The sequence below is a fragment of the Saimiri boliviensis genome, chromosome 9 (assembly GCF_048565385.1).
Source record: "Saimiri boliviensis isolate mSaiBol1 chromosome 9, mSaiBol1.pri, whole genome shotgun sequence".
Taxonomy (NCBI): domain Eukaryota; kingdom Metazoa; phylum Chordata; class Mammalia; order Primates; family Cebidae; genus Saimiri; species Saimiri boliviensis.
The window spans coordinates 46389181-46411570 of record NC_133457.1 but is presented as its reverse complement, the minus strand read 5'-3'; positions in this window follow the sequence as shown (position 1 = coordinate 46411570).

The window sequence follows — 22390 nt, the reverse complement described above, 5'->3', positions numbered from 1 at the left end:
GAGCTGTAGCAGCAGAGGAAGGCAGAGAGATTCCAAGTGTGATTGAGATTTGACCAGCTATCGCTGGGGAGACCATGTGAAATGCAGATGGCCTCAAAGACTGACTGCCAGCCAGCAAGGAAACAGAGACGTCAGTCCTACAACCACAAATAATTGAATTCTGCCAACAGCCCAAATGAGTTTAAAGCATCCTTCCCCAGAGCCTCTAGCAAGAAATGCGGCACTGCCGGTACCTTGATCTTAGCCTTACGAAAACCCAGGCCAGAGACCATCAGTCTAGCCAACTCAGAGTTACGATTGTGAGATGATACATTTGCTGTTGTAAGCTGTGAAGGTTTTCATAACCGACGGAAAACGAAACACATGAAAAGTAAATTTTGCTCCCATCCTTGTACCCCAGCCTCTCGTTTCCCTTTCCTGGAGACAAACTTCCCTGCATTTAGAAGGAAAAAAAAAAACAGAAAAAGGAAGGAAGGAAATAGGTCTATTTTGGGGGGTGTTTGAAGTAGAGGTTTTATTAGGGAAGAAAAAATAGTAGCAAGAATATTTCTTGGATTTTGGATTTTTTTCTTTTTAGGGAAAACTGGAGTGCTGTATTGTGCCAAGGGTAATACTGTCCGTGAGAAAATGACTAATAAAACTAGGAACATTTATGATCTTCTTAATTAACATTTAAAAACAGAAAAAAACCACAGCTACTTAAAAGGTGTGTATGAAGAACATAATGGGGAACTTAAAAGATTTGTCTATATCACAAACGAAAACTCCCTATGTGAAAATGTAAAAGTTTTTTCTTTTAGAGCCATGAAAAAGCCTCTGAAGAGTTCAGTCATGTCCCTCCTGGAAGCCAAAACCTTTAAGATTACGGGAGGAGAGAGTAGAAGGGAGAGAAGGAAGAGTCCATTAGTCAATTTAAAGAAGAGAATTACGTGAACAGAAAGGGCTTGTGAATGTTCTAAATAGAATCTGACTTTCTATAATTTCAAACAGATCTGGACAAGGTAGACAAAAGGCAGTCATTTAGACAGATTGGGGTCATTTTGTATATCCTTGCATCTGCTAAGAGTTAAACCAACAGTGTGTGGCCTTTTCTCTTATTGGTAATTGGAATGTTGACAGTCTATCAGCTAATATTTCGGTCTTAAACCTGGGGGTGTTTTCTTATTTTTAAATTTTTTTGGTGTTGGGTAGAGAGGAGCAGGAAGTTCCAGAAAGGAATGCAAGAAATCATCCAATGGCTGTGCTGGCATGTTATTTAGAAGAAGGACCGAACCTACCACAAACCGCAGGATACCGAAAACTGATCTGCGTGTTGAAAACTCCGTGCATTTTACTTGATCCAACTGATTTACAACTGAGAAATCAATTTTTAAAATGTTTCATGAATATCTGGAGGAAATGAAGTGTATTGATTAGTTTGATGAATATTAGCCCTAGTGGGAACACTGTAACCATCCCTATAACATATGGATGGTGGAAATAATCATTGCTCAAGTCACATTGCAAATAAGACAAAAGGCAACTTCCTCATGACAAACATATCAAAATAGAAAATGGTACTGTCAGTCGTTTTTATTTTTAAACAGAAAACAAAATAAAACATTCTATTGCTTTGCTGTAATTTTCTCAAGAGATTTCTTCCTGAGAAAAATAAGGTGTAACTTACAGACTTATTTCCATGTAGTGAATGTATCACAATGCATGAGATCACCCAGGAGTTCACTCAGAGACTTGTACATCCCCAAACTCAAAGTTACAGTTACATTTATTTCAAAGAAAGGCCAGAAACAATTTCCCCTCAAGTCTTCCTGTCTGTTAACATACACCACAGAGCACCAGGACTGATGGCACCCTTGTGACCCCTTTACCCTAAAACAAAATTTCTGGTAGCTGAGTGAATGTTTTTGATGTCAGGGTTCCTTGAGTCTCTGCTCTTGGCCGGAAAGAAAGCTGTCTTAGCTAACATGTTTTTGTTTTTTCTAATCCACCTTAGAATGCCTTCAAGGTTAGCGAAGGGAGCTTGGTTTCATTTGCTTTGGCAGAGGCAGTAGGACAAGTGGGACCTATCATAGGTAAAAGGAAGAGGCAGCTGGAGGGTGTTCTTGTAATGCCAATGTTGACGGCAACATACCTTGGGCTTTCAGTCAAGGTTTCTCACAGCCGCCTTTGATCTGCCTCAGGTCCTCTTTGTGTAGCTAGTGAGCAAGACAACACATGTAGTTAAAATAGCCCCGAAGAGGGCCGGGCGCGGTGACTCACACCTGTAATTCCAGCACTTTGGGAGGCTGAGGCGGGTGGATCACTAGATCAAGAGATCAAGACCATCCTGGTCAACATGGTGAAACCCCATCTCTACCAAAAATACAAAAAATTAGCTAGGTGTGGTGGCGCGCGGCTGTAGTCCCAGCTACTCGGGAGGCTGAGGCAGGGGAATTGCTTGAACTCAGGAGGCGGAGGTTGCGGTGAACGGAGATCATGCCATTGCCCTCCAGCCTGGGTAACACGAGCGAAACTCCGTCTCAAAAAAAAAAAAAAAAAAAGCCCTGGAAGAAACTGAAATCCTGATTATGTGAATTAAATCAAGAACATGTTTATTCGTTATGTTCATACATTTTCAGAAGACAAAACATTAATACTCATGTAGTTGTCCTAATCAATTTGCTAAGAGATCACTACATTCAGCCCTGTTAGTTGGATCAAACTGTGTGCACCTGTTTGCCAACTAGATTATTGCTGGTTAAACTGGTTAGTTGCTTATTGTTGTTATGAGAAATATGGGATCAGATGCTACGGTTCTGACTGGAACACGATGTTTTGGAAAATGGATGTACATTTATCTTTAAATTTCAGAGTCACATTGACTGTGGATAACACCCACTGTTATTTTTCTTTTTCCACCAATCTAGAAGGGAAGTGTTCCAATACTTTTGTCAAAAGATTGACAAGAAGTTCCTCCTTCTTGTTTCATTTATAAAGCTGCCGTTTTGTATCTCATTATCTTTTAAAGACGGTGTAAAAAAAAGTGGAGCACTACTCTTGACTGTGGGAAGTAGTGATCGTGATGTTGGCAGGAGTTTGTGACTATTTTACAGAATTCGAATTAGCTCAACTTCTGTGATGACCCATCTAATAAACTTGGGGCTTTTCCATTTAAATTTTCTTGGACTGATAATAGTTCTCAACATATTTCTTCACTTATCTGTCTTGTTGTCTTCCTAACGGAATAAGGTGGGTGGCTTGCTGCTGAGCTTTGATATTGTGATGTACTGTGCCTGGTGGGAGCTTCTCAGATGCAAAGGTGGGGAGCTGATGACAGCGAGAATTGCTGTGGGCAGCAGTATGAGCTGCCGTGTGTTCTAATTAATAGACCACTCATCACTTAGGTCTCAGCTTTCAAGTCACTTCCTCAAGGAGGCTTTTTCTTTGTTTCCTAAATTTTATTTTTAGAATGTTTAACAATTAATATGTAATAGTTGTACATATTTTGGGGTGTATGTGTCATTTTGATACTTGTATACAATGTGCCACGATCACACCAGGGTAATTGGGATATCCATCACCTCCAATATTGATCTGTTTGTTTGTTTATTTTGGGGACAATACAGTTCTTCTTTTCTAGTTATTTTGAAATACACCATAAATTGTTAGCTAGAGAACAATTGTACTATTGAATATTAGAACTTATTTTTTCTATCTAACCATATTTTTGTGCCCCTCAACCAATTTTTGTGCTCCTCATTTCTCTCCCTTCTCTTCTCAGTCTCTCATAACCACCATTCTATTCTCTATCTCCAAGATTCAATTTTTTAGCCCCCACATATGAGTAAGAACATGCAATACTTGTCTTCCTGTGCCTGGCTTATTTAGCTTCACTTAATGACCTCCAGTTCCACTCATGTTGCTGTAAGTGACAGAATTTCATTCTTTTTTATGGCTGCATAATATTCCATTGTGTATATATACCACATTTTCTTTATTCATTCATTTGTTGGACACTTCGTTTGACTCCACATCTTGGCTATTGTGAATAATGCTGCCCTAACATGGGAATGCAGACATCTCTTTGATAGACTGATTAAGGAAGCGTTTTCTAACTGTCCCAAATTAAATGCTATAATCCACAGCTCCCTCTACCTCCTCTTTCATGATGCTCATCAAATTTCCAAGTATTTATCTATCTTTCCTCACAAACTATATACTTCATGAGGGGCAGAAATTATGTCTGTCTTATTCACATCTATATCTCTAGCACAAACCCAATACCTTACCACTGAGTCACAACGATATGTGTATCATTCTTTCTTTTTTGATTATATCACTTGCATCTTAGAAGGCACCCATTTTTGCATTGTATAGTGCCATCTTTGTGGCCTGGCTTTGAGAAAATTTCCCGATATACTCCTAGGCTTCTCTATCAGAATTTTACCAGGTTTCCTGGTTGGTAAACTCGTTTGCTAATGAAAATGCAAATCTCACGTTTTATGGGAAGGATTTCTCTAAGACTACATGGATGCTTGTTTATTTGACCATTCTGTCTTGTATGTACACCTGCTGTACAAATGCTTGCTCAATATTTGCTGAGGTTAGAAATCAGTGGTAGAGGAAGTGGTTATATGGGCTCAGGAGTTTAAATCTGAAAAAGCATATTCGACCTCCCACAGTTGGATCTTTACAGAATGTAATGCCAGACAGGTTCTTCTTGCCTATTGCATAGATAAGGCTAACTCCCTGAGACAACACGATCGCAGTAGAGAAAGAATTTAATAATCACATGGCCAGCCAAGTTGAAGGATGGGAGTTATTAATCAGATCAGCCTCCCTGAGAATTCAAAGGCTAGAGTTTTTCAAGGATGATTTCGTGGGCAGGAGGATAGAGAATGTATAATGCTGACTAGTTGGGTTGGGGATGAAATCACAGGAGGTTGAAGCTGTCTTCTTGAGTCACTTCTTAGGTAGGAGTCACAAGACCAGTTGAACCTGTTCCTTGGTATGTGTTGCTGGTCTAGATGATGCCAGCTATTCTACCAAAATGCAACCTTTGAAAGATACCTCAAACACCGGTTCAAAGTTTTACGATAGTGATGTCATCTATAGCAGCAATTGGGGAGGCTACAAATCTTGGGACCTCTGGCCACATAACTCCTGAGCTGTAATTCTAACTTGCAGCCAATTTTTTAGTTTTACAAAGAGAGTTTCAGTCCCTGAATAAAGAGGGGATTAATTTTGGGAAGGGGCTGTTATAATCTTCATTTTAAAGAGCAACTATAAACTAAAGTCCTCTCATAGTTAGCTTGGCCTATGCCCAAGAATGAGCAAAGACAGTTTTTTTTTTTTTTTTTTTTTTTTTTTTTTTTTTTTTTTTTTTGCAAAGGCAGTTTCAAAAAGGGTTTTAGATTCATGATGAGAATATTTCTGTTTTTAGTCATCTTTTCTCCTGGAATCAACATTTGTAGCTTATGGTAGAATAACTTGGGGACCTTCAGTATATTCCCCTTTGAGGCTGAAAGTAAATTAAAAAAATAAACTGGAACTCAGATGGTCTGCAGATACGGCTGATTGTTTTAAAGGCCTCAGGATTCCTCTCCCTCTTCCCCCTATTGAGGTTAAGTGCCTTCTTTTCTGGGGACAAGGAGGATTTCTTTCCTGTCTGTTAGGCATTTGTGTATTACAGTCCTCTGATTCCCGTCCTAGATCTTTATAAATAACACAGCTGCCTTCTGCATCTGTATTTCATAATTTCTACGGGTAAATTTTGGGGGAGTAAAGGTAAGAGTTAGCTTGGGTGGGAAGTAATTATAGTTATCCATCTTTATGCTCAATTTTTGTCTTCTAAAGGGGTGAAGAGAGAATGAAGGCCTTCAGATGGTTATAATTATAAAGCTGTGGGTGCTCTTGGAGAGAGAAGCTATACCAATGGACGTGAGCTGCCCTCCCCTCCCTGTGTATAAGGACTGGAAGAAAACTGGAGAAAAACAATTTTAGGAGCTTAAAGGGACTTCGTTCAGTATTTGCATTTTCCAAGATTTCAGGTAATCTGAGTGGATTTCATTCAGGCATTATGTAATGAAACGCAGAGCTAATTTTAGAAGTTATTATTCATCCATCAATTAGATCAGGAAGTTATTTAATATCCCCCCAAAAACAATTTTCTGGGCTTCCTGTTTCAGTCACTGTGCTATGATGAGAAGGCAGGAGGAAGCTTCACCTTGGAATGGGGTCATGAATCACAGTGAGCTTCATCTGCGTCGTGGGGAAAGCATGCGGCTGAGGCTGCTTCAGCAAGGAATGAGGGAACACAAGTGACTCTGAGATTTTTATTTTCTTCCTCTGCTATGTTATTTGGCTTTTTTGTTAGAGTCTATCAATTTGTTGCAGATATGATTTTTATACCCAAACCGTTTTTATTTTTATCTCTAGGGACCAGATGACCCTCATCTTCCCGTGATGGATTGTATTGCTATTTGTGATAGATTGTGTTATTGTGGAAAATATTGTCTTTCTCTGAAGTGCCCTCCTGTGGTGTCTGTTCTGCTGGAGGGTCACATATCCCCGCCCTGCTCCACTCAGGTATGGCCATGTGACTTGCTTTGTCCAAAGGCGTATCAGCGAAAGTGATGTATGAGACTTGCGAACAGAAAATCTAAGGGTCCTATGTGATTTTTACAATAGCTCCTTCTTTCTGCTACAAACCAGCCAGGTCACGAACAGTCAGCTCCAACCATATGAGTCCCAGGGTGAAGCTGACCTGGAGAAGCGCTATAGCGGATCTGTGAGGGACCAGACTTGGAGTCATTTGTTACTGCAGCACAACAGCTTAACCTGACTGATGTAGTGAAAATATTTGGCCCCATTTAGTGAAAATAATTTTTGCCCTTCTCCCTCTTTGTCTAATTTCTTCTCATGGAAATAAAATCATCATATTCAAGGACACTTTTTCCCGGCCAGTGTGCTGGCTTAGAAATAAACTGTGTAGTTACTCACTGAAAAAACGAGTCTCCTATATCATAATACACGCCAGTTCATTTCTAGAAAAGCAGAGACTGGTTGCTCCACGAGGGTTAGGATCACACTGGCCTTGCTTGTTGCTATATCTCTGGTGCTTGGCAAAGTGCTTTGCCCATAATGCTCAGTAATTATTGGTTGAGTAACTGAATAAAGAAGAAATCAGGTGTTTGTCTCCCTTCTCATGGGTCGGACAAGACCGTAGGTGGCATTTTGTATTTAAACAATTACTTTCATGTTTAGGATTATACAAGCAAGTTAAGTCAAATAAGGAACTAAGAGGAAAAAGTGGGTCTAAAGAAGTCGATGAGGGTCACACCAGGTGTTACAGCCCCAAATGTGACTCAGACCTGTGCAGAAACCATGAATGAGACAGGTAGGATTGCTACAGCCCAAAAATATACACCCTCTCCTTTCTCTTGAAACATGGTTCTCTTAGTCTAAATTTCATTGTATTTTGATAGGGATGTGTGAGAGAAAGACTTTTCTCTCTAACATAACTCTTAGAAAAACAAAAGCAGGAGTATAATGACAATCGGTTCCTCGTGGTCAGCCTTGGCTTCTAGGGGACAGAAGTGGTGACCTGACCTGCACACATCCTATCAAAAGGAGTCGAGGATTTCTCAGCTCCTGTTGAGTGCTGCTATGTCGTGCTGTGGGACATGGGCCCAGTGTTCCCAGAGCATCCGAATTGTCAGGAGAATTTGTAGTCTGGATTTTGGGTTTGAATTGCCCAATGTTTAAACATTGGCAACAACAACAACAAAATGATACTAAGGTTGATGAAGGTTAACGGAATGCAGCCCAATAAAATACTTTGCAGGGCAGATTTCATCCATGGGCGACCAGTTCCAACTTGTGACCTCGGCCAGTTTTTACAAGGACGGCTTACGAGGTAAAAGCTCTAGACTTCAATATTAAATTTGCACGGCGTGTATGTGGTTTTTAGAAGACACCTGGAGAAGAAGCTGTTTTGAAAGTCCCTAGCTAAACTGGGGTTCCAGGACCAGAGTGGCTCATGGCTCTGCCCAGGGGGAGGTGCCTATGGGTGTTTACAGTGTGCCTCTCTCAGTGTACTATACTTCTTTACGTGGCAGACGGCCTGTGACCAGGGAGTCTCCCACATGGGAAGCTTGTTTACACTGGCAGACATCCTTGTGACTCTGACCCACGTCCGTTTATGCCTGCCTGACCATCACTCTGGTCCTGCATGCCTGACCTCATTCTTTCCAGTGTCCCAGGGAAGCCCCTGGTTCTTCAGATGGAATGTGCAAATTCAATACATCAACAAAGAGGAAACCAGTTTAAAGATTTTTACTTACAGATCCTGAGCAAGGAGGACATAATGAGTGAGGGGGGGCAGTCTTTTGTCCTGGATCACCTAAGGCAGTAAAGAAGGCTCAGGCAAAGAGAGAGCGAGAGAGCGAGTGAACGAGAGCATGAGAGTAGGCATGCGGCAACCAGAGCACAGAGAAGAGGAAAATGTGGATCACTTTAAGTTCGCGGGCAAATGTCTGAATGGTCTGTTTAAAAGAAGTGGCAGGAACACAGGGAGCCCAGTCTGCCATTTGGGTGTGGTGTAAGACTGGAAACCGTGTCCAGGATGACTGAGGCCTGCTTCTGGTATGAGAAAGTTCTTTTTTTTTTCCTAGTTAATTAATTAATTAATTTTTTAAAGATGGGGTTTCACCATGTTGGCCAGGCTGGTCTTAAACTCCTGACCTCAGGTGATCCACACATCTCGGCCTTCCACAGTGCTAGGATTACAGGTGGAGAAAGTTAAACTCGTGTTCAAAATGAATGCCAAGGCAAGACAAAACCCTGAGAATTCACCACAAGGGCTGATGCCAGTTTCCATTGCCCCAAACTGCAGATTGGTGACTCATCACCTGAGCTGCCACAGGGACAGCGGGAGGCTGCTGTGTGTCCTTTCTGATTCTGTCCTCTATTCAGGCCAAGGTCGTTTGACTTTGAGGATTTCTAAGATTAAATACGAGATGTGGGCACTAAATTATATATTCAGAGTGTCCTTGCTGGAATGAAAAGTTTTACTTTCGTGCAAGTGTGTTTGTTCATTTGCTTCTTGTTTCTTTCTGACAGGTAATATTAGGAAATGTCCAATCTCCTCCAAGGGAAAAGATATTGGCCTAGATGAAAATGCAGAGTTCGTGGTCCTAGGATGAAGAAAATTCTAGAAGAGGAGAGAAAGACTTGCGTGCGAGGAGGCATCCTTGCTGTTTTCAGCTTTCCAAGATTGGAGAGGTGGGTATATCACAGCAGTGGCTACTGCCTGAAGAGGTCCGTGATTTTGTGAACAGTTCCTGACTGATGGAGTTTAAAGAGGACCGTTGTCCTGTTCGGAGCCACCCAGCATCACTGGAACACCCTCCCTCTTTGCACTTTGCAATTTCCCATCATTTAAAGTCCACCTCCTGAAGGTAGAAGGCAGAATTCACCCTCCTGGCCTCTCCAACAGCTGTTGCCCGGGGCTCTGAGTTGGGCTTTGGGTGATAGGGGTTTCTTCTGTTTGTCCCTCCAGATCCCCTCTCTGCCATGCTTTACCTATTCTGTACCCAGGAGGCTGACTTGGATGGACTATATTACCAAGGTTTCCTGGCCCCTTGCTTCTGGTTGGGTTTGGCCAATGGGAGCAATAGCAGACAGTTGGAGAGTCGGGGGAGAGGGCAGTGGGGACATAAACCCCCAGCTCCGTCTACGCTGAGAAGTGTTTCTGCTGTTGTTACATTTCTATATCTGAGAGCCCAGCTTGGGAAGGGAAGCTCTCACCAAGTTCCAGAATAGTTCCCTTCCCTTGGCCCTTCAGATCTAGGCGCAGTAATGGTTTCCCACTGTTGCCAGTTTTGGGGTGCCTTACCACCCTTTCCCACCCCATTGCAAACAGCCCCTAATAAACTTTCTGAAGTTATCTTTCTGAGTGTGCCATCTTTGTCGCTTGAACGCTGACTGATTCCTTTTGTTCATCAGATCTTTGCCAAACCTTTACCCAAAAGCTTATGATAGAATAGAGCTGGAATGTCGTGATGGTTAATTGTACATGTCGATGTGGCCGGACCGTGGCATCTAGACGTTTGGTCAAACATTATTCTGGATGTTTTTGTGAAGGTGTTATTGAATGAGATTAATAGCTAAATTGGGACTTTGAGTAAATCAAATTGCCCTTCATTGCCTGGTGGGCCTCATCCAATCAGTTGAAGGCCTGAATAGAAAAGTCTAGCTTCTCTCCAAGCAAGAGGGAATTTTGCCAGCAGATGGCCTTTGGACTCCACCTGCAACACTGGCCCTTCTCTGGGTCCCACACAACTGCCTTTGGAAGTACTGCAAGTCTTCCCAGCTGGTCTATCCCATCAGATTTCGTATCTGTCAAGCCTTCACAGTCATGTGGGCTGACCCCTTAAAATAAATCTCTCACCTTTTGGGAGGTTAAGGCTGTGAGGTGGAATTTCTGGCACGGATATGGCAGTGGTACGAACTCATAAATGCTGCTTGGTGGCATTGATGGTGATAACATTTTTGTCATCAGACTAGTTCTACAGTGCGGGTTTAGGAACTGCTCCTGGAAGCTCATCTCAAGCCTGTTTCTCCAGACTTCCAGAGGATTTTTGTGAACTACTTACCATCCTTTGAAAAATCACTTTTGCTTATTCAGAGTGTAGCTTTAACTAACCATCATAGAAGCACGGAAGAACGATGGTTCGATTAAGGTCAAATGAAAAACAAAGTTTGGTTTATGTTTATTGTCCTAAACAGCATTTATCAAATATAGCTTTATGGCATTGAAATAATTCATTTTTTCTTACAATAAGCGATAAATAGACCGTCATCCAGCTGTACGATTATTTCTTCCTTTGGGGTGTAATATGCTTTTCCAGATTGGCATGAATAAAACTACTCAAGCATATTGTTATCATTCCTCATTTAATTTCACTTCGAACAGCCCTGCAACCTTGATTTAACATGAGGAAGCAAATGCGATTGTGTTTTCGAGACATTGCGTTCTAAAATGGTATGGGCATATTGCTCTGTGTTCCTTTTTCTCCTTCTCTTTATATAAATATGAAGTTAAGCTCGCAGTTTCTGTGATGTTTGTGGAAGGATTAATTTCTACAAAACAGAAGATTTAAAAACCTGCCTAAGGAACAGTACCTACTTGCAGGGTAATTCAACCAATGGTTTTTATTTCTGATGTAATAATGTCTTAACTTTTTGGCTCCCATGGGAACGCATGAAAGGATGAAATTTTTGAGAAAATATGATTCTCTTCCTGTTATGTGGATTAACTAATGGCTCTGTCTCTAAATTGGGCATCTTTTGTTCAGTGTTCTTTTACGTGTAACAATAGTTTTATTTTCAAATATAAATTTTTTTTTATTTTTTATTTTTTGAGACAGAGTTCTGCTCTTGTGCAATGGTGTGATCTTGGCTCACTGCAACTTCTGCCTCCCAGGCTCAAGTGATTCTCCTGCCTCAGCCTCTCTAGTAGCTGGAATTACAGGTGCTCATACCAACATGCTTAATTTTTTTGTATTTTTAGTAGAGATGAGGTTTCACCATGTTGGCCAGGCTGGTCTCGAACTTCTGACCTCAGGTAATCTGCTCACCTGGGCCTCCCAAAGTGCTGAGATTACAGGTGTGAGCCACAGTGCCCAGCCTCATCTGTATCTTTTTGCGGCTTGATAACTTTTATGCTGAATAATATTTCACTGTACAGAGGGACTACAGTTATTATTTATCCATTCACCTATTGAAGGACATCAACTGTGGGTTTTCCCTTTAATTTTTAATAATTTTTTTAAGTTAAAAAATTTAACACTGTGAGTTAGAATTCCTGGCATGGATGTGGCAATTCCACAAACTGTATGATTATTGCCTGATGCCAGTAGTGGTGGTTACAGTTTCCTCATCACACTAGATGTCACAGGGTCCCTATTTAATTTTAATAGCTCTGTATATCACGTTTAGGCTAAATAGCATAGTTAAGAGCAGGACAAGGGCACAAGCAAATTTATGAATTTAAGTTTCTTTTTTTTAATCATTTATTCTGCAGAGATATACTTGATCTCTTTGCTGCTCCCCAAGGCACAATTTAAAAAACATTTTTCGCTCCAATTGTATTAATAAGAAATATTTTAACTGCTTATACATGGCACCCCTAGAGACCACATGTGAGGACTCTATTTCACCTACTGTCCTAGTCATCATCAGATAGGAAAATTGAAACCTTTCCAGGTAGTTCGAGCAGAGAGGGATGTAACATAGGGAATTGGTTGCAAAAGTCCTGCAATGACTGGAAAAGCAACAGGAGGAAGATAATGTTGCCTGGAAGTCAGGAAGCTGCTTCTAGCAAAAAACACATTCTGAAAAGACAAAGGAATTGTCAGAACCAGATTCAGGCGTCACAAAATTTTGGAATTATCATGCGAGGAATTTAACTATGATTAATATGCTAAGGGTGCTAAAAGAAAAAGTATATAACATGCAAGAACAGATAAATAATGTAAGGAGAAAGATGTAAACTCTAAAAAGCATCAAAATTAAATACTAGACATAAGAAAAGTAACCGAGATGAGGAATGCCTTTAATGGACTCATCAGTAAATTGGACATGGCTGAGGAAACAGTGGGGTTAAAGATAAGTTCATAGCAACTTGCTGAACTGAAAAGCAAAGAGAAATAAGAATGAAAAATTGGAACAGAATATCCAAGAACTCTAGGATGATTACAAAAGGTAGAACATACATGTAGAGGGACTACCAGAGGAAAAAAAAGAGAAAGGAACAGAAAAAATACTTGAAGTAAGAATGTCTGAGAATTTTCCAAAATTGATGACAGACAACAAACCACAGATCCAGGAAGGTTAGAGAACATCAAGTAAGATATATAGCAAGACAAAAACAAAACAAAAACCCTGACGCCAAAGCACATCATATTCAAACTACAGAAAAGTAAAGACAGAAAATCTTCGAAAAAGCCGTGGGAAGAAAACCACCTTACCAATAAATACTGAGGATGAGATTTACTCTAGACTTTTTGTCAGAAATAATGCAAACATGAAGAGTATAAAGTAAAATATTTAAATTGTTGAAAGAAAAAAAGCTATCCACCTAGAATTCTGTGTCTAGAAAAATTATCTTTTAAAAGTGAAAAAATAAGACATTTTAGATAAAAGTGAGGGAATTTGTTCCAAGACATGCCTTGGAAGAAATGTTAAAAGAGTTTCTGTGATGTGAAGGAAATAATATATGTCAGAAAGTCAGATCTACATAAAGGAAGAGTGGTAGAGAAGAAATTATGAGAGTAAAATAAAATCTTTTCTTATTCTTAATTGCTCTAGCAACAGTTAAAAGTTTGTTCAAAATAATGATATATTAGATGATAGAATTTATGGATAAGTTACACAAAGGACAGCAATTTTATAAGGGATGGAAGGGAGGCATTGAGTATCCTCTATTATAAGATAATTGTACTACCTATGAGGTAGTATAGTGTTGTTTGAAAGTGGACTTAGATTAGTTGTAAATGTATATTGCAAACTCTAGCAACCACTAAAAAATTTTAAAAAGAAGCATAATTGATATGCTAAGAGAGAAGAGAAAATGAAATGGTATAAAACGATCAATTAAAAGCAGAGAAGTCAGAAAAGGAAGGAAATACCAAAAAAGAAGAAGGCATGAACAAAGGCTACACATAGAAAACAATTACAAATATGGTAGATATTCATCCAAATATATCAAAATCCCTTTAAATGTAATTGGTCTAAATACACTAATTAAAAGACAGAGACTGCTAAAGTGGTTGCAAAACAAGACCCAACTACGTACTGTCTTACAAGAAACTCACATTAAATATGAAGACCCAGATAGGGTTTAAATAAAGAGATGGAGAAAGTTATGCCATGTTAACACTAATCAAAAGAAAGCTAGAGTAGTTATACTAACTTCAGACATAGCAGACTTCAGAGCAAGGAAAATTATCATGGACAAAGAAGGGCATTACATAATAATAAAGGGGAAAATTTTTAAGAAGACATAACAATCCTTAATGCATATGCACCAGAAAGCAGACTGTTAAAATAAGTTAGACAAAAACGGAATGATTGCAAGAAGAAATAGACAAATCCACGACTATAGTGGAGACTTCAAATACAGATAGAAAATACTAATGGAACTCACTTAGGCATTTTCAAGAAAAGGGAATTTATTACAAAATGCACATGGCTATACATTATAGCTTGCACCTAGACTTAATTTTAGAAGCTCTATTTTTCTCTGTGTGTCCTGCTATTTAGTGTATATCTTCCTTCCCCTTCCCTTTCCCTCCTACCCTCCCTCCCTTCCTTCCTCTCTCTTTTTCTCTCTCTTCCTCTTTCTCTCCCTCCTTCCTTCCTTCCTTCCTTCCTTCCTTCTTTCCTTCCTTCCTTCCTTCCTTCCTGTTTTCTTGTCTTGCTCTGTCACCCAGGCTGGAGTGCAATGGCATGATCATGGCTCATTGCAGCCTCAACTTCCTAGGCTCAAGTGTTTCTCTCACCTCAGCCTCCCTAGTAGCTGGGCCCACAGAAGCATGCCACCATGCCTCGCTAAAATTTAAAATTTTCGAAGAAACATTGTCCAAGCTGGTCTCAAACTCCTGAGCTCAAACATTCCTCTCGCCCTGGCCTCCCATGATACCAGGACTACAGGCATGAGCCACCATGCCCGGCTGTGTCACTCTTTTTCTATCACAACTGTCTAGATCTTGGTACTAATTCCTGAGGGAGAATCTGATGGGTTAGTTCTATCATGGACTATCACCAAACTGTAGATTGACTGCCACCTGTCCCCATATTGCCTCAGCATCGCCATTTCAGTCATTGTCAGTATTGGGCTACTCTATGTATCTGCAGCTCTCTGCTTGAGGGCTTTCTCTTGGCCCAAGCTTGTGGGCGAGTCTGGCAGTGCTGGGGACGTGGTCCAATCAGTGGCAGATGATATTGGTGGATATGGCAGATTGTTTGAGTTGAAAGTACCGACTCTTAAACCCTGTCTGAATCCATGCTGCCTGCCTTAAGACTTTGCCATTTCTCTCACTAAAGAGAGGGTGTTGATTTTCCCATCACTTAAATAAGGGCTTCATGTGATTTTCATTGGTGTATAGGGTATTAGCAGATTTGCCGTAAGCAGAGGCTTGTGAAAGTCCGTGTGCATTTCTGCTTTCTCTGCCGTTCCTCTGTGACTGCCCTGAGAACATGGCCGGGCTAGCCTGCGTAGGAATGAGACATACGGAGCAGCCAAGGCCTTTGTAGAACAACTGACAGTCCTGACCCCTGGGCATGTGACAGACAGCCAAGCGAAGATCAGCAGACCCAACTAGCCAATCCACAGCTGGACTGTAGATGCATGAGTGAGCTTAGCTGAGATCAAAAGAAACTGCCCAGCTGACCTGCAGACTCCTAAGCAGAACAAATGGTTATTTTAAGCTGCTAGATTCTCCTTGAACTCTAAGCCTGGAGGCTTCGTGATACAGGGAGGAGAGGTTTGGTTCTCGCTTCTTTAGCAAGAGATAGGTTTGAGCATTAGACATTGTTGAGAAGGAAGCTTTTTCTAAATTTCTTTAGATTTATTTTTTTAGCATAGCAAAAGCCAGTCTCCCTAGACTTTCTCTTATTTAGTAAAAAAGGAAATAATTATCCCCATCTAGGCCTAGCCTCAAAGCTAGAATTGAGAAGGAGAATATGACACAGAGAAAGCCTGTCCCTTCTGGTGAGATGTTAGAGGAGTCAGAAAGAGTGAGAGGCTGAGGCAGAAAAAGGAGCCCTTTAGACAGGTAGGTCCTGGATATTCTCTCCCATGAAGATAAGGAACACCGTTAGAGGAAGCTGTGCAACTCTGAGGGAATCACTGTGTCATTCACATGAAAACACCTGAACCCCCTCCTTCTTATACCCAACTGCCATTTTGGAAAGAAACGATTGTGCATATGTGCGTTGGATGTGTATGTACGTGTGACAGGGGACGGCTGAACATTAAACAGAGACTGAGAAGGATGGGGGCCGCTCCTGGGGGAAGATGTCTTTAGCTCTCGTGCTCTCCTGGTTGCAAAATGGCTGTGATATCTCCAGGTAGCATGTCTGTGCTCCACACAGGATAAAGCCGAATCTTTTAAAGAGCTGTCCTGGAAGTCACAGACAGCAAATTCCATTTATATCTTGTTCACCAGGACCGAGTCACATAACCAAATCCCGCTGCGAGAGAATCTAAGGAGATCAATATTTTTAAGTGGACACGTTGTCAACCCAAACAAAAACAGGATTCCGTTAGGAACTAACGAACAGATTTTAGGTGGGTATATATGTTAGGGTAATGCTAGCTGCTTTGACAATGAAACTCTACCATTTCAATGCTTAACATGACAGAATTTATTTCTAGGTCATTAAAAGTCCAACGTGGGTGTTCTGCCAGCGGTCAGCCTGTTATCATCTTGCACTGCCATTCTCAAGGGCAAGGGGGTGTTCTTCCTTCGTTGCGAAGGGAGGGTAGAGAAACTACACGTTTTTGTAGCCACCGTGACCTAGAAATGGCACACATCACTTTCGCTTACATGCCATGGGTGAAAACTAGTTTCAGGGCTCTAACTAGAAGCAAGCAATCCTGGGAGAGTTTCCTGCCTGGATATCTGCTTCCAGTTACAACTTTATACTTAGAAAGAAACATAACATTTTTTTTCTCAGTTTATTCTTTTTATTTGCCTATATTGTGTATACTGGATAACCGATTTTAAACACACTTTTAATTAAAGCATAGAATATAATCATAAATATGCTTATATGACAAACATGTAGTCCAATGCATTTTTATAAACTTAACACGCCTATGTGACCAGTATCTAGAAATAGAAACGGAAAATAATTAGTACTCCAGAATCTCCTCTGGGGAGGGTAAGTTTCTCTATGCATAGTTAGCTGTTGCGACAGAGACAATCAGCAGTGTTTGCCGCTGTCACTAACAGCAGGAAATATATATTTTCAATTTATCTATGTTGCTTATTAAGTGCCATATCAATCCCTGGTGCAATTTGGTGGCTGAGTTTGATGGGAGTTTAAGCAAACAACTCTGTGTATGACCAGTCACAGGTCAGGGTACTGCCGCGTCCTGAATTGGTTCAATTTCTTGTGGCCTGTTGCATATTCAAAGGGTGCAGGTAACGAAAGCCACCCTTGCAGATAAACAATGCTGCGAATGTTTTCAGTTTTGCCTAATACAGGAGAGTGTTTTTTGGTTCTAAGTAGCTAGTGGCGATGTTCAGTTTAACGGACCCTGCAAATCAAATGCCCAAAGCAAACCATTTCTCCTTAAAATACAGCTGAAATTGTGAGTACATTCGTACGGTAGCGTTTACATAAATGTGAATGAGGCAAGCAAGCATACAGGAGCTAGTTAAGTGTTTCACATGCTTGTGTTACTCCGGTAGGGTGTTCATTACGGCTTAGTTTGATGAGGCCTAGTCTTAATGAGATCCTTGCATATGCAAATGTGCAAAGGGCTGGGTGGGCACCATTTTTGGGTTTGTTGGAGTGGCCTTTGCGTACTAAGTGCCGTTACAGCTGCTGGGAGGTATGAGCAGAGTAGTAGTTGTGAGCATTGTTTCTGGCATCAGAAATATCTGCATCGAATCACAGATTTTGATACTTTTTGGCCACATTTACTGGGCAAATGGCCTAACCTATCTTAGCTTCCTCTTCTAGAATTGTTCTGAAGCTTGTTATAATTTTTATTTTATCATTTTTTTTTTTTTTGAGATGGAGTTTCGCTCTTTTCACCCGGGCTGGAGTTCAGTGACATAATCTCAGCTCACGGCAACCTCCGCCTCCAGGGTTCAAGCGATTCTCCTGCCTCAGCCTCCTGAGTAGCTGGGATTACAGGTGCGCAACACCACACCAGGCTTATTTTGTATTTTTAGTAGACAGCAGGTTTCTCCATGTTGGTCAGGCTGGTCTTCAACTCCTGACCTCAGATGATCCGCCCACCTTGGCCTCCCAAAGTGCTAGGATTATAGGCATGAGCCACCGCACCTGGCCTGAAGCTTGTTATTGTAGCTCAGACATTGGTTGAGGTCACCCTAGATACTGTTCCTTAATAGTTGGATGAAATTAGCTTGAACTCTAACAGTTGGTGGAAAGTCCAATGCCCCATCTTAGGAACTCTGGTTCTCCCATGCCTGCCATCTTTACATATCCTATCCTATGCATGCTATCCCACACACATGCTTCAAGTGGGTCATCCTATTTATTGAATCCCAAAGCTTTTGTGTATGCTCTGTGTTAAAGGTTTGAGAGGCAGAGACATTTTCATTTCATTAACAGAAACAATTAAAAATTGAATATTAGACATTCCTGTACTTAGAGCTTTGCTCATTTCTGCACCTCAGATTCCAGCTGCTATAAAAGTTGCTTTGTAAGGCCATCTGTATGGTTGTGTAGTTTACACAGTGCACAGAAGAATCGGGCCAAGGGAGGTGAGTGAGGGTAAAATCCAGCCCGTGATCTACTTATCAAGCTGTGAGCCCTAATGAAGGTCTATGTTTACTCAGAGGTGGTCCTTTTTGCTAATTAATCCCCTCAAATGGGCACTTTTATCTGAGTCACACAAGGGCTATGTTGACATCATTTTTCTCTCTCCTATCCCTTTATTTTCTCTGGTCTTTATATATAAGGAGCAATTAAACAAATTCCTTTGATAAATTTATATTCTCTTAGCCTACACTCTGGCTACATATTTGTTTTCTGAATTCAGAATTTTCAGAATGTAGAATGTAGAAAGTTGTGTTATGTAACAACTCTAGCAGGGTCTGTAAAAGCATTCTGTAATTAAACACATTAATATTTACCTGGAAAATTGAATGAATATTCACACCGCGTTTGATGAATAAAAACTATAAATAGTCAGGTCTTGCCACCAAGTGATTCAAGTCAGGTCAGGGTTTACTGCCATTGAGTTTTGAAAAAACTTTCAGTTTTCAGAGCCTTTGGGGTTTCAGGCTAAGGGATTTGGGCCTGTATTTTCGTATGCAGAACCACTGTGGTCCCTTCAGCTCCTACATACAATCTCATCTTGGAGTCTCCTTTTGCCTATCCAAAACTACGTTGTAAATTTGAAATGAACTCTTGCCAAAGTCTGACTGGCTGGATTCGATTTTTAGAAAAGTGAGCCCCAAACCTCACCGCTTATTAGGATTTGCCAAGGATCTCCTAAACGTTCTGGTACCCAGATCTACCACAGGTCAGTTAAGTGAGAACGCCTGCAGGTGGGTAGGCATTCTGACTTAATGAGGTCTAGGTGTTTCCAATGTGAAGCAAAATTTGAGAACTTCTGGCTTTGGATAAAGGGGAAATCATTTGGAAGGATGCTGAGGTCTGTCTCCTAATCACAGAGAGGCCTAAGCTGATGTTGAAACAAGGTACTGAAAAGTTACCTTTTGCATCTGCTCTCTAGTGTGGAGGTGAGGGAAGAGTTGGGTAGGGCTGTATTAGCCTGCTGTCCTGAGGCAGGATACCTGGGCCTTGTGGTAGGGAAGTAGGTTACTCTAGCAAACATGGCCTGGAATAGTATAACAAAGACCCTGATGACCAGATGGAAACTAGCCAGGAAAACATTGAATCTCCCTGTCTCGCTGACCCTCGTCCTGCCTCTGCGTCAATTCAGCTTCTTGTCACTGAGGTTCATCGCCTGTCTTTGTCGGGTCCCTTTGGCCTGGAAGAGGAAGGTGGGCTTCCTCGTATTACTCTTGCCTCTCCCTAGTATTATGCCTTTGACCCACACTCTTACGGTAAAAGACATGAGGTTAGGATTTCCTATAGTACTCATCCCACTTGATTAGATTTTGGCTTTTATGTCTCCACTCCAGCATTGTGCTTCTGGCTGACAACCCAAAAGACCCAATGGAAGGAAGCAGGCAGTGTCCAAGAGGTCAACATCACCCAGGCTGCTGAAAAGCAGTTAGGGGTAGGGAACCCCAAAATACATGGTGCAAGGAGAAGCAAGGGAGATGAGTGATGTAGTTTGAATTATTGTTCAGCAAATATTCAGTTACCTCTCCCTCAATTTCCCACCTTGTTGATTTGAGGCTTGGCTGTGTGATGTTTTTTTGGCTGGTAGAATAGAATGTTAGCAGATATGACAGAAACAGATAGCTTACCCCGGCTTGGATTATAGGGCAAGGTCTCTCATGCTCCAGTGATCCACTAAAAGGCAAGCATGCCTACATATTTACTGTCCTAGCTGCCTGGGGCTCCACATGAAGAGACACCTACAGCCTGGAGCCAAGCCAGCCAACCAGCAGTTGAAAGCAAACCATCCCAGCAGACCCAGAGGACCGTGAGTAAGAAAAATACACGTTTGTTGTTGTAGCCACTGAGTTTTAAGGTACTTTGTTACGTGGCATTATTGTGGCACTAGCTGACTAATACAGATGTAAGTTAAAGGAGGATCGAAGGCCATTCCTGTTTCAACAGGGAAATCTTTTTGCATTTCAGCATGGACTTAGGGCTGATTCGAGAATAAGTAGCTTAGAGCTGGTGGGTAGGCAAGTGAGACCTGCCGAGCTACTAATAAGTGAGTTGGCTCAACATGAGGGTGGGAGGTGGAGAGGAGGCACTATAGCTCCCTTTGGTATCTGTGAGGGATTGGTTCCCAGAGCCCCTCAGATACCAAAATCTGCATATACTCAATTCTCAAAGTTGGCCCTTGGGAACTCATGTATAAAAAAACCAGCCCTTCATATCCATGGGTTTTGTATCTGGCAAATTCTGTATTTTCCATCTGTGCTTGGTTTTGGATGCCAAACCTACAGATATGAAGGACTGATTGTATTTATTGAAAAACAAATTCGTGTGTAAGTGGGCCCATGAAATTCCAAGTCGCATTGCTCAAGGTTCAACTGTAAATCTGCTTCACATTGAGAATTTGTGGTTTTTTTTTTTACATTTTATTTAAAAAAATTGACATATAATAATTATACATATTTATGGGGTACCTGATGATGTCTTACTCATATAGTGTAGAGAGATCATATCACGGTAATTAGGATATCCATCATCTTCAACATATATTATTTCTTTGTGCAGGGAACATTCGATATCCTTCCTCTAGCTATGTGAAACTGTATACTTTATTACTGTTAACTAATCTCTCCCCATCACCCCTTCCCCAGAATTTGTTTTAAATGGAAATGGATCCAGGTAAGCAACTCAGGAGCTCTACTTTATAAAGGAGTTAGATCTTGTCCTAAACTGTAACAAGCAAATAAGCTAGACAAACAATCAGTCAAAATCAGTCACTTCTCAGAAATATTCCCAAGTCCCTGCCCATCGCAGACCTGTCCTATTTCTCTGTTGTTGCTTTAGAGTGTCAGAGATTGACCTGTAGGGTACTCATGCCTTTTATGTCTGTCTCTATAGAAAAGCAAGTCTGACCTTGGCCTCTGGGTGTCTGAACAATAAATTTTAAAAAGATTTAAATCAAACAGAACCTCCTAGGCACTCTCATCCAGTTCTTTTTTTTTTTTTTTCTTTTTTCTTTCTTAAAAGAAATTATCTTCCTTCTACACAGGAAAAGAAATGCACTGTTGTTTAATTCAACATTAAAATATGGAATAAGCAAATACAATTCTTCCTAATTAAATTCCAGTATGTTAGGTAGTGTGAAGGATCACTACGTGAGATGTATGTATTGGTGAACAAAAGGATTCTCATAACCGAAGAAGTCAGGGAGATGGGCTAGACAACATTCAGCAGCTTTCTTTACTGCAGGACTTTTCAGAGTCTTTGTCTAGTCAGTGTACTTTTTTTTTTTTTTTCCTCCTCAGGATCAGCTCTTGGGAGTAGTGTGGAAAATGCTTTCAGAGACATTGTATTAGATAAATGCCTGGGCTTATAATAATCTATTCTATGATTGTCAAATGTTGTCCTTGAAGCAATTAAATGATTGCCACGCCCTGGGAGTGGAGACTTTGGTTTACTCTGCCTGATTTCCTAGATGTGGCCATCTCTTGATCAAGAGCCATATCTTCCTCTCTCTTTCCTGGAACCACCTTTGAAAATGCACGGCATGAGTTTGGCAAGCTTGTTAATGCCTGGATATTTATAAATATGTAATTATTTCATTACTGCTGCTTTCCTCTGTGCAACGCACGCTCCCTTGCGAAGGTATTTGTACTAACAGAACTGAAATCCACTGGCACCCCCACATCTGTCATTGTCTTTCTCCTCGAACTTAATTGGCAAAGGTGACTCAAGGGACCTTATTTGGTAGCACTCTGGGAAGGACTCTTTCCCTAAGGATTCATGTTCCCAGTGACAGATTTTTCCTTGTGGTTGACAAGAGGGGCCTGTAAGCTGA